The following is a 14,033-nucleotide window of genomic DNA, read 5'->3' as shown; positions in this document are numbered from 1 at the left end:
TCTAGAGTGACTCCCCTCCTTGCTGCTGCTCTGAAGAACCCAGAGGCCTGACTTCCTGTGGCTCATCTGCCTAAGTCTGCTGCCCCCAGCGCACTCCTGGGGCTTTTCTCCCTGACCCCAGCCCTGCATGGCAGGGGCAGCTGCTCCCCGGGTTCCCCAACTCTAGCCCTGCATGTTAAGCAGGAACAGCTGTTCCCAGGATTCCCAGGACTTGCGTAAGGCAACAGCTGCTTCTGGGCCTCTCTACCCCCAAGTCACAGCCCCTGCACTCTGATGCGGACCAGACTGGCTCCGCTCCCAGATGCTCTCAACTATTGCGGCCGGAGCTCTCTGGTCTAGCAACATCTGTGGTCCTGCCAGACTATGGATGTTGCTGAACTAGGGAGTCCCAGACGAGAGAGGTTCAACCTTTACACTGATTATTTTTTAAAAAAATCCTGCTGGGGAGTAGAATAGGATTTTTCCTATAGGTTCTAACTATCATCAAATTCTGTATGATTTAGAGATATTGGCTCTAAAGGAAGGATTCTGAGAACCCTTTGCTCAGATCTGGTTACAAATTTCCAGTAGTGTCACTGCTGTGCTTACATAAAAATGAGAGGCAATCTGTATTTAGCCCCAATGAAAACAAATACCTATAAAATAGCAAATACACATTTTAAGTACACATGGGAGACTGATGTTTCCCACTGCACCAAAGAAAGCCTTTGTCAGCCTCACAAATTCTGCTCTGCTTTACCTTCCCATCACTGACGCGAGAGCCCCATTTTGTTAGGTCTGTAAACAGAGATTCCCTTCTGCAAAGAGCTTACAGTAAAAATAGACAAGATGAAGAAGATGGAAGGGAAAAAAAGTGCTCTCCCAAATATACTGGTGAGGAACAGAAATTAAGTGACTTGCCCAAGGTCACACCAAAAAAGACTATAGCAGAGAAGAAACTCAACCCAGCTATCCTGAGCACTGTCCAGTGCCTTATTTACAGAGCCCAACCTTTTCTCCCAGCACATCTTAACATCAATCTTCGCCAACCATCCAACCTCTGGATGATCAGATATAACTCAGTGATAGTCCTCTACAAAACTGAATGGGAAAGTCCAATTATTCTCCTAACAACATAAAATATATTCTTTCAGATTGTTTTCTAACAAACACAATCCAGAGACTTAAAATTGCTGCTATTTTAATTTAGACAGAAGATATTTACCTTAAGGTTTTCCAGCTCAGACAGAAATTGTAATTGAGTTCAAATCAGTTAAACTGGATATCAAAGACATTACTGCCAGATGCTTTCTGAATAATTGCAAGAAATGAGATACAAATGTTTGGACAGGGAAGCCGATATTTTCAACAGCTCATTAAACAGAATTGGAAATAACTGAATGTAGTATAAATATTCAGGCTGGAAGTGGTCTAAAGAAATGTCAGATCTCTTATTGTCCCATGATGCAAAATATATTGTTCTAAAATATTAGAACTTGGACAGCTTGTTTATTTGGTAAGATCATTGCATCCTTGGAAACAGACAGGTGTTCATACATATACTGATCGGATTTGCCATACTGCAATTTCCCACAGGATTACATTTAGAAGTCAGGCCAAAACAGTTATGTGATTTCTTTCTAGCCTGAAATACATAAAACTTGTTCTCAGACCTCCATTCCACAAGTACATTACCGAATCACTGCAGATATTTTGTCAGGACACCATTCTAAGAAGCATTCAGCAAAATAATCTGGAGGAATAGTGCCTACCATCCAGGAGCAAACACTCAGCTGACGTAAGTGCTCATAGCTCCACTGACTTCATTGGTCCTGGGAGCATTTATGCCAGCTGGCCATTTGCCCCTTGAATATTGCAACTTTGGACTAGGGATGTAAATGACTAGTTGAGTAGCTGACTATCTGATAAGCCTAAGCATGAGTCACTACTGACTATTCGCTTTTCCCCCACCCAGCCTTACTTCCTCTGTATCAGATGCTGCACGAGGGGGAGTAGGTGCTGGGGAGAGCTGACTTAAAAGCCTCCACTGTGTGGAAGGGAGAGGGGACAGATTTGCAGCAGGGGTAGGTCAGGAACCTAGCACGAGCCATGGTTGCTCAGTCCCGGTTCACACCAGGTGCCAGACCTACCCCCCACTGCAGCAGCTCTGCCTTTTAAATATAGCAAGAGCCAGGCCACATAGCAGAGTTTAAAAATTCCTATTTAAATATGAAGCATAAAATGGCATGCTATCTGGGGCTAGAAAGCAGCTGCATTTCCCATTTGCACATCAGGACAAAGCTTTGATCACCTCAACATGTCCACCATTCTGTTTATCTTCTTAGCCAGCATACAGCCCACCCATCATGTTTCCACTGGTGATTCCTCTGCTTGAAACTTGGGGAGCAGGGGAGTGACCTCTCTGTCAGACACCAGACTTTCTTCTCCAGAATACTTCCCAATTATAACAAGGAGCACCCTCTCTTAAAATAGAATCATGGCTTTAAGGCCAAAAGGGACATAATCTAAATTTACCCTTTATTATAATATAGGTCAAATAATTTCATACAGTCAGTTCTGCATCAAGTTACCTATGAAGTATTGTCGGTAGATAGCCAATGATTACCACATTTTGCCACTCGGTGTGTACAGTGGTACTCCCACAGTGCATTGTGGAATGCTCACTAAGACTAACAGGAATTCTGGGATGTAGTGTCAAGATAACTCCCATTGTGCCTTTCCTGGCATCTGTATTTTTCAAGGTCTATTTTTGAATTGGCATCTTGCAGCATGAAAGATATGCTCGGTGATTGAGCTGGTGCATGTGTATTGTCAGTCAGACAGCAATGTGTGACTGATGTGGAGAACTATTCCTCAAAACTTTCAGCAGAGTTACACCAAAAGTCAATTTGCAAATTTCATAGATAACAGATAACCATGGTTGAGTTTACAAACCCCTCCTCCCAAAAAAAAACCCCTCTCCACCCCCCCAAGAACATTGTACAAACCCACAACCAATGGAACTGTGGCATGCTCAAAGTGTAGAGTACTAACACACTACCGTATGTAGGGCATTGTAAGCCATTACCTCCAAGGGGGATGGAAAAGCCCGAAATGTGGTGGATTAAAAGGTGGTCCCAGTTTGACATGGTCCCCATAGCTTGCAGGACAGTGATAGGATCAGGCACTGTACTTGACCTTTGTAACAGAATGTGCTGCACTGCATTTACTACCTCTGCCTTGTCTGCATCTTACTTTTCAGCACCACACGCTCCCTTTTGAGCATCTGAGGGTATGTCTACACTACCCTGCTAGTTCGAACTAGGAGGGTAATGTAGGCATACCGCACTTGCAAATGAAGCCCAGGATTTGAATTTCCCGGGCTTCATTTGCATAAGCGGGGAGCCGCCATTTTTAAAACCCCGCTGGTTCGAACCCCGTGCAGCGCAGCTACACGGGGCACGAACTAGGTAGTTCGAACTAGGATTCCTAGTTCGAACTACTGTTACTCCTCGTGAAGTGAGGAGTAACGGTAGTTCGAACTAGGAAGCCTAGTTCGAGCTACCTAGTTCGTGCCCCGTGTAGCCGCGCTGCACGGGGTTCGAACCAGCGGGGTTTTAAAAATGGCGGCTCCCCGCTTATGCAAATGAAGCCCGGGAAATTCAAATCCTGGGCTTCATTTGCAAGTGCAGTATGCCTACATTACCCTCCTAGTTCGAACTAGGAGGGTAGTGTAGACATACCCCAAGTGTGCTCCAGAAAGGCATTCCTTCCACATTTCTGGCCTTTCCAGCCCTCTGGCGGGCTGCAAGCATTCATCTTTTGAACGCTTCCTTTTGCCTTTTCCCCTGAGGTTTGTCTATTTTTCAGCAGGTGACAAGTTAATGCCAAATTTATGCACAAGCTAAGTAAGCTACAGTTTAGAGCCTCAAATTATGAGGAGCCTCTAAATAAAAATAATATATACTATTTTAAGTGCATCCTCACCTATGTAGTGATATACATGCACATATAAAATTGTATTACTGTACTTATATTTTCATTGTCCTTTCTGTTGGAATACAGTTCTTGCCTGCCATGGGGAAAGAAAAGTCTCCTTCTTGGATCCTCTTAGTTTTAGGGCAGTCAAAAAGCATCTTTTGTGGATTGTGGTTGCTTTTCAAAAAGCTTTCATCACAACATTTGCATATAATGGCATTGTGGCATCCCTTTGAAAAATGCAGTCCCAATACTAATGCAATGGATAGGCAGTAGGAACATTACCACGGATCCGTTCCCTTGTGCAGGAACATTACCAGAGATCCTTTCCCTTGTGCAGCGTACTTGGCTTTGCATCAGCACTAGCACCACCTCCAGAAATGTCCCTTCAACTTCATTTGCTCAAAATGCATCAAGGAGAGGTCTGCATTTGAGGACTTCTCCAGGCAGGACTGAACACGCAGCTCTGCAAAGAGGGGCATCAGTTCCAGGAGCTTTGCAAAGGTCTACATGGAAGCAGGGGCAGCTGATATAACTGGTAAATTGGTTGTGTGAACTCACAACTACCTGGTATCCATGAGGGGCATATCTGGCTGAGTGCTAGCGTTTAACAGAGAGAGGATACATACACCTGATTAAGTAACACTTGGAGTAGTGACGGGCACACAGGCAGGCTGATTCAAGTATGACAAAACTGCACAGTATAGCATTGCACACACTTCTGACAGTGAAACAGTTAGGAGACGGACTACATGTACCTTAAAGTGAATGAACCTCATGTGACAGTAAAGTTTCTCGTGTTCCAAGGGGGATTACTTGCTGCAGGCTCTGATGAAGAATTCTTAACTTTTTAAAAAAATACATGCATGTGGATACAAGGTGCTGTGAGGCAAATTGAAGTTACTCTGATGTAACATCTATGTGCAGACAAGCCCCCTCCCCTCCCAGAAAGCTGGTTTATTGATAACTGAACTGCAGTTCACTGTGGTTCCACTATTCACTTCACACGCTTCTGGGACTATAGGTATGCTGAACCACTGCAGTTGCCATGGAATGGGACTTTGCCTGCAGCAGAATAGTGGACACCACTTGACTGCCAGGCTTGGCCAACAGCAATTTGTTCAGATGTCTCTGCCCCTATAAAGATCTATGCACACATCTCCCCCCATAGAGGCCTTTAACTGAACTCTGCAGGACACGCACTTGTGTAATCTTGCATTAGCCTCTGTGGGTTTAGCAGCTGCTTCATCAGGCACAGATCTTGAAAGCTGAGAAAGATGCCTTACCCACTCACCGCAATCAATATATCTGTGCACAGAGTTGAGGGACAGACCACCAGCAAATAAGGAACAAAGTAAAACTGCAGGTATTGCTGGCTCCTTCCCCAAAGATAATATGGAGCAGCAAACATGCCTTTGAACTGTTGGCAGCTGTAGGAGCAATTGCCTCAGCTCTTAAGACATCCCTTAGAGAAGAAGGAAGGAAACTTTCGGCAGTTGTTCCTACGACATGGCCCCAAATGACAACTGTCCACTTTGACCCCATCCCACTCCTCAGTAGTCACAAGAAAGGAGGTAACCTTCCCCCGATGCTAGGCCAGCATGCTTTGGAGATGCAAAAAGTAACTGAATAAAGTGAAAGAGCATCTTAAACTAAGATATTTAAGAAAGTCCCTTGGAGGGAAACATTGCAGCAACAGGAGCCTCCAGTGAGTTGGGTGAGCAGCTGTTTGCTTGTTTCCAAGTCACTTTATATTTGCACCTGCAGTTCTTAAATGCTGTCATAATCCAAGGCACTAGATGATTAATATAATTTTAAAGGGGCCAAAATGCATAATATCCAAAAGTGAGCCAATTTCACATGAAATATTAGCTCCAATATAAATGAAGTGATATTATACAGTAGTGCAATGCAAGCTTAAAATTTATTTTTTAATATACTGGGAACCCCCCTCAGGACTAGCACATGTAATAGCTGTTAGAGGTACTATATCTATGTGCCTAACCCAGCATTAGGCAAGTACCACTGCAATTATTGTACTGATATCTTCAGCTTCCAGGAACAAGTTTGTGGCCACTGACCTGGACAAGAAAGTACAGTGAAATAAGTTGTGGAGGTGGTTAATGCAAATGAATGAATCTATTATATTGGCTGGCATTAGCATTTGATTCAGATCTTGTGGGCTGACAATGAAAGAAAGTTCTGAGAATGAAACTTGTAAGAAGAAGAATGTGCTTTCAGTGAAAATGAAGCAGTAAGTCCAAGAGGAGAGGCTTCATCCTTTCTAACCCAAGACATTGATACTATTTATCATAATCAATGGTTACTTTATAAGGAGTATAAAGGATTTACATTATCTAACATTCTAAATTTGTGATTCCAAGATGGTTTAGGATGCAGAAGTCTCTTCTTTTTACATGAAGGAGAAGAGTAGTTTGAGAAATGAACCATCAACTATCCTGCTAAGCCTTAGATACTTGAAGAACTGGAGCTATTTGTAAGCACCGTACAAAGACTATAACCAGGAGAGGATACTGCAAGCAGAAGACATCACTTTGATGTCTCAGACTAGACTGGAGGGCCCAGCTTGGAACATTTGTCCCTTAGTAACATATTCAAAGTAACATACCAATGCCCCTCTGCCTTATATATATATTGGCCAAACCAAACAGTCTCTATCCCAAAAGATAAATGGAAACAAATCAGATATCAGGAATGGTAACATATATAAACCTATAAGGCAACATTTTAACCTCCCTGGACACATTCATTAATAGATTTAAAAGTAGCCATCCTTCTACAAAATCATTCCAAAATCAGATTATAAAGAGAGACATCTGAACTGGAATTAATTTACAAATTCAATACTATCAATTTAGAACTGAATAAAGATCTTAACTAGTTAACATATTACAAATGCAATTTCTCCTCTCTTGATAGCCACATTTCAACATCAACTGCTGTGAGTGAGCCATTTCCACCCTGACTTGATTAGCCTCATTTACACAAGCACCCTTTCTTTTGTTGTCCTTATATATACACTCATGACTCTATAAACTCCACTCCAATTCATCTGATGAAGTGGGTTTTACCTACAAAAGATTATGCTTGAATTAATCTGTTAGACTCTAAGGCAGTGGTCTCCAACCTTTTTAAGCACAAGATCACTTTTTGAATTTAAGTGCAATCCAGGATCTACCTCATACCCAAATACCCTTGCCCCACCTCCCTTAATGCCCCTTTTCCAAGGCCCTGCCCCTGCTCACTCCGTCCTCCCTTCCTCCCCCATTCTCCTTCCCTTACACCAGGCAGGGGCACAGGCTCTGGTCTTGGGCTAAGGGATTTGGAGTGTGAGAGGGGCTCTGAGCTAAGCCTGGGGCAGACAATCAGAGTGCAGGAGGGGTTTCAGGGCACAGGCTCTGTAAGGGAGTTTGGGTCCAAAGGGCTCAGGGTTAAGGCAGGGGCTTGGGAGCCAGGAGAGGGTTCATGACTGGGGCTGGTTCCAGCTGGACACTGCTTACCTAAGGTGACACCTGGGGGGGGGGGGGGTGCAGTGAGGATAAAGCAGGCTCACCCCTGCCTTGGCCCTGCACCAATCTCAAAAGCAGCCAGAAAACTCCCTCCATCCCAAGCCCTGTTGTGCCTCCATTGTGTGGAGATAGAACACAAGGAGGGAGAGGGAGCATCCTGACATCAGTGCCACTGCTCTCCCTTCCCTGCTCTGTACCTCAAGCAGGAGGCTCCTTGGGAGGGGCAGCACCAACACAAAGGGCAGGAGGTGTGCAGCAGTGGTAGGAGGGGCAGCTAAAGTGCTGCACTTGATAGCCTCTTGTCCAAACCCATCAAGATCACCTGTCAGAGGCTCTAAGGTCTACCAGTAGTTCCGATGTACTGGCTGGTGACCACTGCTCTAAGGTGCCTCTTAAGCTTTACACTAAGCAGACCACCGAATAGAACCCAGATCTCTTCAGTTTTAAGACACACAAGATATTTTTGGTGTATTGATGGACAGCTCACAGAAATGAACTTGGAGATGTCACTGGAGCTAGTAAAAAAATTCCCATTTTCACTAGAGTACAGAATTTCAGAACAAGTCAAGGGTGCAATGCAGAGGGAAGATAAGCCATCAGCATTTACAGTGGAAGTGATCTGAGGGTTTTTTTAAGCTTTGACTTATGATAAAACCTAGCAGTGATGATAAGCAGACAAACACACATACTAAGCAGAAGAGATGTGCCCTAGCTAATTTTGTATGTTCTGATGAGCCAACTAACATAGCTAGGAGTTATGAATACAGATAGGGTGTAACCAAATCCAGCATCTTATTTTCCTCCCAGTTTATGAACCAGTCCTACACAGACTTACATTCATGTTATAGTCACTAGTGAACCTTTGAGTAAACCTCCTATGAGTAAAGTTAAATCCATGTGCATAACTGTTTGCAGGATCAGGAAGGAAATCCATAAGCAGATTCTTATTCACATCCAATGTCACATGGCCTCTAATATTAACATAAAATGTATTCAGAATTCATTACATGGCCCTAGTCCCTGACTGGGGTCTCTAAGTGTCACTGTGCATACTAACAATGATGTTGTTTGCTATATATGTAAAAATTAGCATCTGTTATCATTAACAGTTTTTTCACTTTCTAGATGGTTGGGGGGAAGCTTGTTCATTGGAGCAGTCACCAGGCTGCAAAGGAAATTGAGTATGCTATTCACTGGGAGGATAACAAGATTTAACACAGTCAGACCTGCTCTCTGATGGTAGTGAGAGTTGTGAGCATTGACTTCAAAATGAGCAGCTCCCAATTCTGTGCTGGGGGAGTTAAAGATTTGTCTGAGGAAGATTAGAGTGGGGATATCTACTAATTTTAAGGCATCTCAAGAAATGTAGCAGCTTGATGTAAATACTGTTATCTAGGTTGCAAAATTAAATAAACGCTTAAAAAAGTAATGAGAGGTTTTGTTGATGGTCAGACAAAACCCACTGATTAAGATGACATTGTTTATTTCAATCTACTAAGCAAAGTCAAAGTTTAAAAGAGTATTATTGTCAGTTTAAGCCAGAGTGCAGCAATGAACATCTTTAAACACAAACTTCTTGCACTATTGGTTACTAGAATTGTTAGTGAGGAAAGTCCAAGGCCTAGTTCTCATTGTTACATCTCCATTGATTTCAGTGGAGTTTCTGCCAATTTATACCAGTTTAAGTTGAAGGAGATTCAGTGCCACGTTATTTGCCCTTTCATTCTTGACTAGTGAAACATGCTGCTTTCAAGTATGGCAGCATGCCTAATGCTTAAAGTCAGTTACAACATGAGCTTAATTACAATTAATCTTTGTTTTTACAGTGCTATTGTAATGATTAGTGCGTGAACACACCACCCAAGCATACAGAATTCATTAGCAAAAGTACAACCTGGCTTTAGAATGGGATGTTTTTATAGATACTTCTAATTCACAGATGACACTAGGAATTTAATAGATCAGGGCTAGAAGAGCAGAATAAGTATGCATGAGATATGTTCTGCCACGTAAGGGAAGGATACCTCAGTTGACTATACTTTACTTTTATTTATGGTGATCTTAAGCCATCAGTTCGATACAGAGTTCCTCTGCAAGTGATTGTTAGCTACACTACTCCTTGTCTGAGCTTAAGAATGAACAATGCCCAATTACATTTTGATCATAATGAGTCTTGGTTTACATAAATTATTTTGAGACAAACAGATTCATTCAATAATGATGATTTAGTAATTGTTTTGGTGAAAGAGTTCTGAATATATGGATGATCACATAATTAATGCAAAGTTAATTATTCTGTAGCTGAATGTAGTAACCACTTCTATCATCCACCTCCATTCTTGGCTGTTTGCAGCCAGAGGAAAGCTGTTGAGAGCAAATTCTCAATGGGACACTGTCAATTCAAAACTAATATTATTGTAACAAGAACAAAAGCTCCACCTTGCAGAGTTCCACTGACTCAATTTGACCTTCAGCTCACATCAATGGAAGTTGTGGATACTCAGCACCTCTTATGAACAGGCTGTTCATTAGTGCCAACTTTAACAATTGACATTTTGCCAGTTGAAATTACACAAATGATCCCATAAGCAAAAGTGATAAAGAGTCTGTTATTAAAATTAATGCTATGATCCTGCAAACACTTCTGTATGTCTAACTTTATGTATGAGAGGACTCAAGCAGGTAAAGGTAAGCAGGATCAGGGCACCTGTTTGCTTTACCTTTACGGGAACCTTGTATATCCCAAGACAGAATTATAATTTGCATTCTAAGATTTTTCCATCTTCATTAGTGTGTGCACCAGGATGTCAGCGCACACCTCAGTCAGCTCTTAATAGGGACATGTTTAAATACCAACAAACCAAATAGTTATTGTTAGCTGACTCAGGCCAAGCTCTTTCTCCAACAGCTTCTTGTAACTCTATCCCTAGTCGCTCTTAGGTCCCACTGGCTGCAACGGCCTGAGCCAGCGCGAATGCCAGAGCACAGTGCTGCGACAGAGTGGGTGCGTGGACCACACCACAGCGCAGTTCTGGTGAAACTGCGGAGCTATACTTTAGCCTTCAGAGTGGCGATTGCACAAAAGGATGGGGGAGGCACGAACTCTTGTTTCCCGAGCCCAGCAGTGACCGTGGGGGCTGCTGACACTCCGTCAGGCAAAGTGCTTTACCCGCTAGACAGCGCCCTGGCCAACTCTCTCCCGCCCTTCGCCAGAGAGAGCAATCCAATGGGACCCTCAGGCAGCATCACAGCTCCTAACGCAACAGGGCCGGCTCTAGCCTCACTGCCCAGGACAGTCACTAACGCTGAAGGGCCGAAGGGGTGTTTGGACGAGCGCACCTGCCCGGTTCGCAGCCGGGATGTGTCCGAGCAGCGCAGCCGCCGCCCCGCTGTAACACGCCGGCGAGGCTGGGCGCGGCAGAGCCCGCAGTGGGAGGCTAAAGCCTCCGAAGCCACTTCACCAAGAAACCCCAAGAGAGGCTCCGCCCTGCAGGAACCCCCGGCCCGGGCTCAGAGCCCGTCCGATAGCGCCCACCCTGGTGCGCAGCCGCTGGGAACGGGCTGGTTACCTCGGCAGCCTGCCCTGGGCAGCGCGGCTCCTCATCCTCCTCTCAGGGCCGGCGCCGGGAGCAGCCCCGCTGGAGACAGCTGACTCCTCCCCGGGGCGCAGGGGCCAGGCTGATGTGGGACACTCACCGCCAACGTCGCCCCTCCTCACTGGGCACGGGGCTTCCGCTGGCTGGACAGCGCCCTTGGCAGCGGGGTGCCAGGCTGCCTCCCCATGCTGCAGAGCGGAGGGCGCTTGCACCTGCCCTCCCCAGCCGCTCGCCCCGTCCCGCCCCAAACCGCTGGCTCCTCTCCTCCTCCTCCCCCGCCTGCCCCACACCGCTGGCTCCCGTCCCCGCCCTCCACACACAGGGCTCTAACCACGAGATCTCCCCAGGGTTTGTCCCGGGCCCAGCTGGCTCCTGGTGCCCCCTCCCCTGCACGCAGCTGGCTCTAGCCTCGCTGCCCAGCGTCTGTCCCCAGCCTCTCCTGCAAAGCTCCTCCCCGTTAGGCAGCTGGCTCTAGGCACGCAGCTCCTGGACCTTGCCCCAGCCACCTGCAGGCTCAGTGCGGTTGCTTCCCAGCTAGAGCCCCTCCCGGCCCTTCCTGTGCTCAGCTGCCGCTAAGATTTTCAGCCAGGGCTTCCCTCGCCACCTGCCCACCCCGGAAAGCGCCCCAGGGCTGCAGCTCTTCCCTCTTCGTGTGTCTCCCCGGGCACTGGGTTACTCACCCGCCCAGGGTTGCAGCCGCCTTTCCCTCTGGTTTTGCCGCCTGACAGCTCTCCGCGGCCAACGCAGGACTTTCCGAGCTTGCTCTGCCAGCCGGCTGTAAATCGCAGGTGTCCTCCCGCGGTGCAGCGGTTCCTCTTCATTAGTGATCGATCGCTCTTGTTAGGAGAAGAGGGAGCTGGTTCACTTCGTAATTTTCCGTTTGCGGGGCTGACCGCAGCTCTTCCCAGGAGTGGCCGCTTATGGGATTTCTCAGAAGGGGCAAAACGCAGGAAACGCATTTAATTAAATTAACTTCCCTTCACTGTGGCATGTGGTGGCTATCCAGCTCCCATTGAAGTCTGTGGCAGCCTCGCCATGAACTCTTTGGGACTGGGGTTAGGCCCCTATTATCTGGATTGGGCCTCATGCTATGATGGTGGGTGCAATAAAACCTCTATAGAAGAGACTATTTAGGGAGGGGTGAGTTATTATTTATATTGGGGTAGACAATTTTTGTTGGGGGGCATGCCAAGATTTTGGTAAGTTATCAAGGACTGCACTTTTCTAGGGGTGTGTGTGTCTGGGACAGAGGCGGGGTGTAGAACGGGGCTCAGGGTAGGGAACTGGGGTGCAGGAGAGGGTCTGAAAGGGAGTGTGTGTGAAGGAGGAGGTTGTGACCTGGGATAGGGGACAAGGATGCAGGGTTCAGCAGGGGGTTTACTGCAGGAGAGGATTCTGACCTTGGGAGCAAGATGTAGGAAGGGGTGCAGGGATGTGAGAGGAGGGTGGGATGCCAGAGGCAGGCTCTGGCCTGGAGGTGCTTACCTAAGCAGCTCCTAGCCAGCAATCCAATAGAACCCTCAGGCAGGCTCCCTGCCTGCCAGCAGCCCCAGACCAGCTGTTCCATGTGGCCCTCTGCACTGCCAGAGTGGGTGGGGAGGCTTCGCATGCAGCCCCAGTACAATCTTTCAACGCCTGTTGGCACGGCACAGAGAGCCAGAGGGAGGAACCAGATGTTTTGAGTGGCATGGAGCTGCTCTGTGCTTCAGGGGCAGGCAACGGGCCAGATTAAAAGGCTTGGTTGGCGGCATCTGGCCCACAGGCTGTATCTTGCCTGCCCCTAATTTATATTTTTGTAATGCCCAGAGGCCTCATTCAGGCTCAGCCAAAAAGTTTGCGGGGGCCCAAGGCAGCACACTGTGTTTGGCTGAGCCGCACGGCTGCGTGGCTCCCAGTCAGGGCAGAGCGGGTGGGCGGGGCCCTGAATGCATAGACCCCAAGAAAACTGCCTCACTCACCTTGTCCAAAGGCCAGGCCTGGCCTCTATCAGGAAACAGCTCCCCTTGTGCTAGGCACTATGAAGGCACATAATGAAAGAAAGCCCCTAAGTCTATAAAATAATTCACAATCTACCACTGGTGGGTAACCTGTGGCCTGAGGGCCATGTGTGGCCCATCGGGGTTCTGTGTGAGGCCCACAATTCATTTTGTTTACCATTGCCCATGCAGAGGGTTGCCAGGTTCTGCTGGTTTCTGTTTGCATATTTTTTTTCCTACTGGTATTTCTAAAGTGATACACATGTAAAGCAAGAGCACACAAATCAGTGCATGTTGATTGCACACAACATTGACTGTAAGAGCCATGTGCTCCCTCTGCTGCTAATTACAGTGCTGTTACAATTCAACTGGCACACCCTGCAAATTTTAGGCATGCAAATGCAGTTAGCAAAACTACCCTAATGTGGGTTACAACCATCTTGCAGCCGACTGAGATAGAGGGCCATTCACTAGCCTAAGTTGCCCATCACTGATCTATACAGTGAAGCAGTTCAAAATTTCCCCAGGAACATTTGCTCATTTCTAGACTCAATCGCTAACTGAATGTTTTGTGAGATTCCAAAATGTTTACATGTATTTATATAGGTCTCCTCTTTCCCCCGCTTCTCCTTTCTCCCTTCCAGTTCTGGCAAGTCCCAAATTAAAAATGACAAAATTCTTGAGGGATTCTACTCATAACAGAGACAAAAAGCACTCGATTCCACATAGTCTACAAGTTTGGAAAGTTCAAAAAAGGCTCTAAATGTTGAGTGCTCATACTAAAAGCCTTTTGAGGTTCTTCAAGTCCTAGAATATTTTAGAATTCATAATGTCATAGATTTGATACCAATTAAGAATATCATGTCTGTTACCATGGTATTTGGTTGAGCCACATGAAACTTCAGTTTGCAGTATGCAATTTGCATACCTTTTTTCTACTTTTTTTTTCAGAAGAGTCTTTCCCAACATTTAGC

At 46.0% G+C, this 14,033-nt stretch overlaps 1 protein-coding gene across 3 annotated transcripts in view; it reads right to left on the bottom strand.

The window, feature by feature from the left end:
• TC2N (tandem C2 domains, nuclear) overlaps positions 1–11,984 on the bottom strand; it is a 45,336-nt gene extending 33,352 nt beyond the window's left edge. The window contains exon 1 of one of the 3 annotated variants that reach the window (XM_006133650.4): positions 11,764–11,984. The gene's annotated coding sequence lies outside the window, so the exon portion shown is untranslated. Of the gene's footprint in view, positions 1–11,056; positions 11,514–11,763 lie in introns of those variants that run through there. The other 2 variants (XM_006133651.4, XM_006133649.4) reach the window with 2 other exon arrangements.
• Positions 11,985–14,033: the final 2,049 nt, after the last annotated feature.

This window comes from Pelodiscus sinensis, chromosome 4 (assembly GCF_049634645.1).
Source record: "Pelodiscus sinensis isolate JC-2024 chromosome 4, ASM4963464v1, whole genome shotgun sequence".
Classification (NCBI taxonomy): domain Eukaryota; kingdom Metazoa; phylum Chordata; order Testudines; family Trionychidae; genus Pelodiscus; species Pelodiscus sinensis.
Note: the sequence above shows the minus strand (reverse complement) of the source record. Positions and strands in the feature narration are given on the sequence as shown.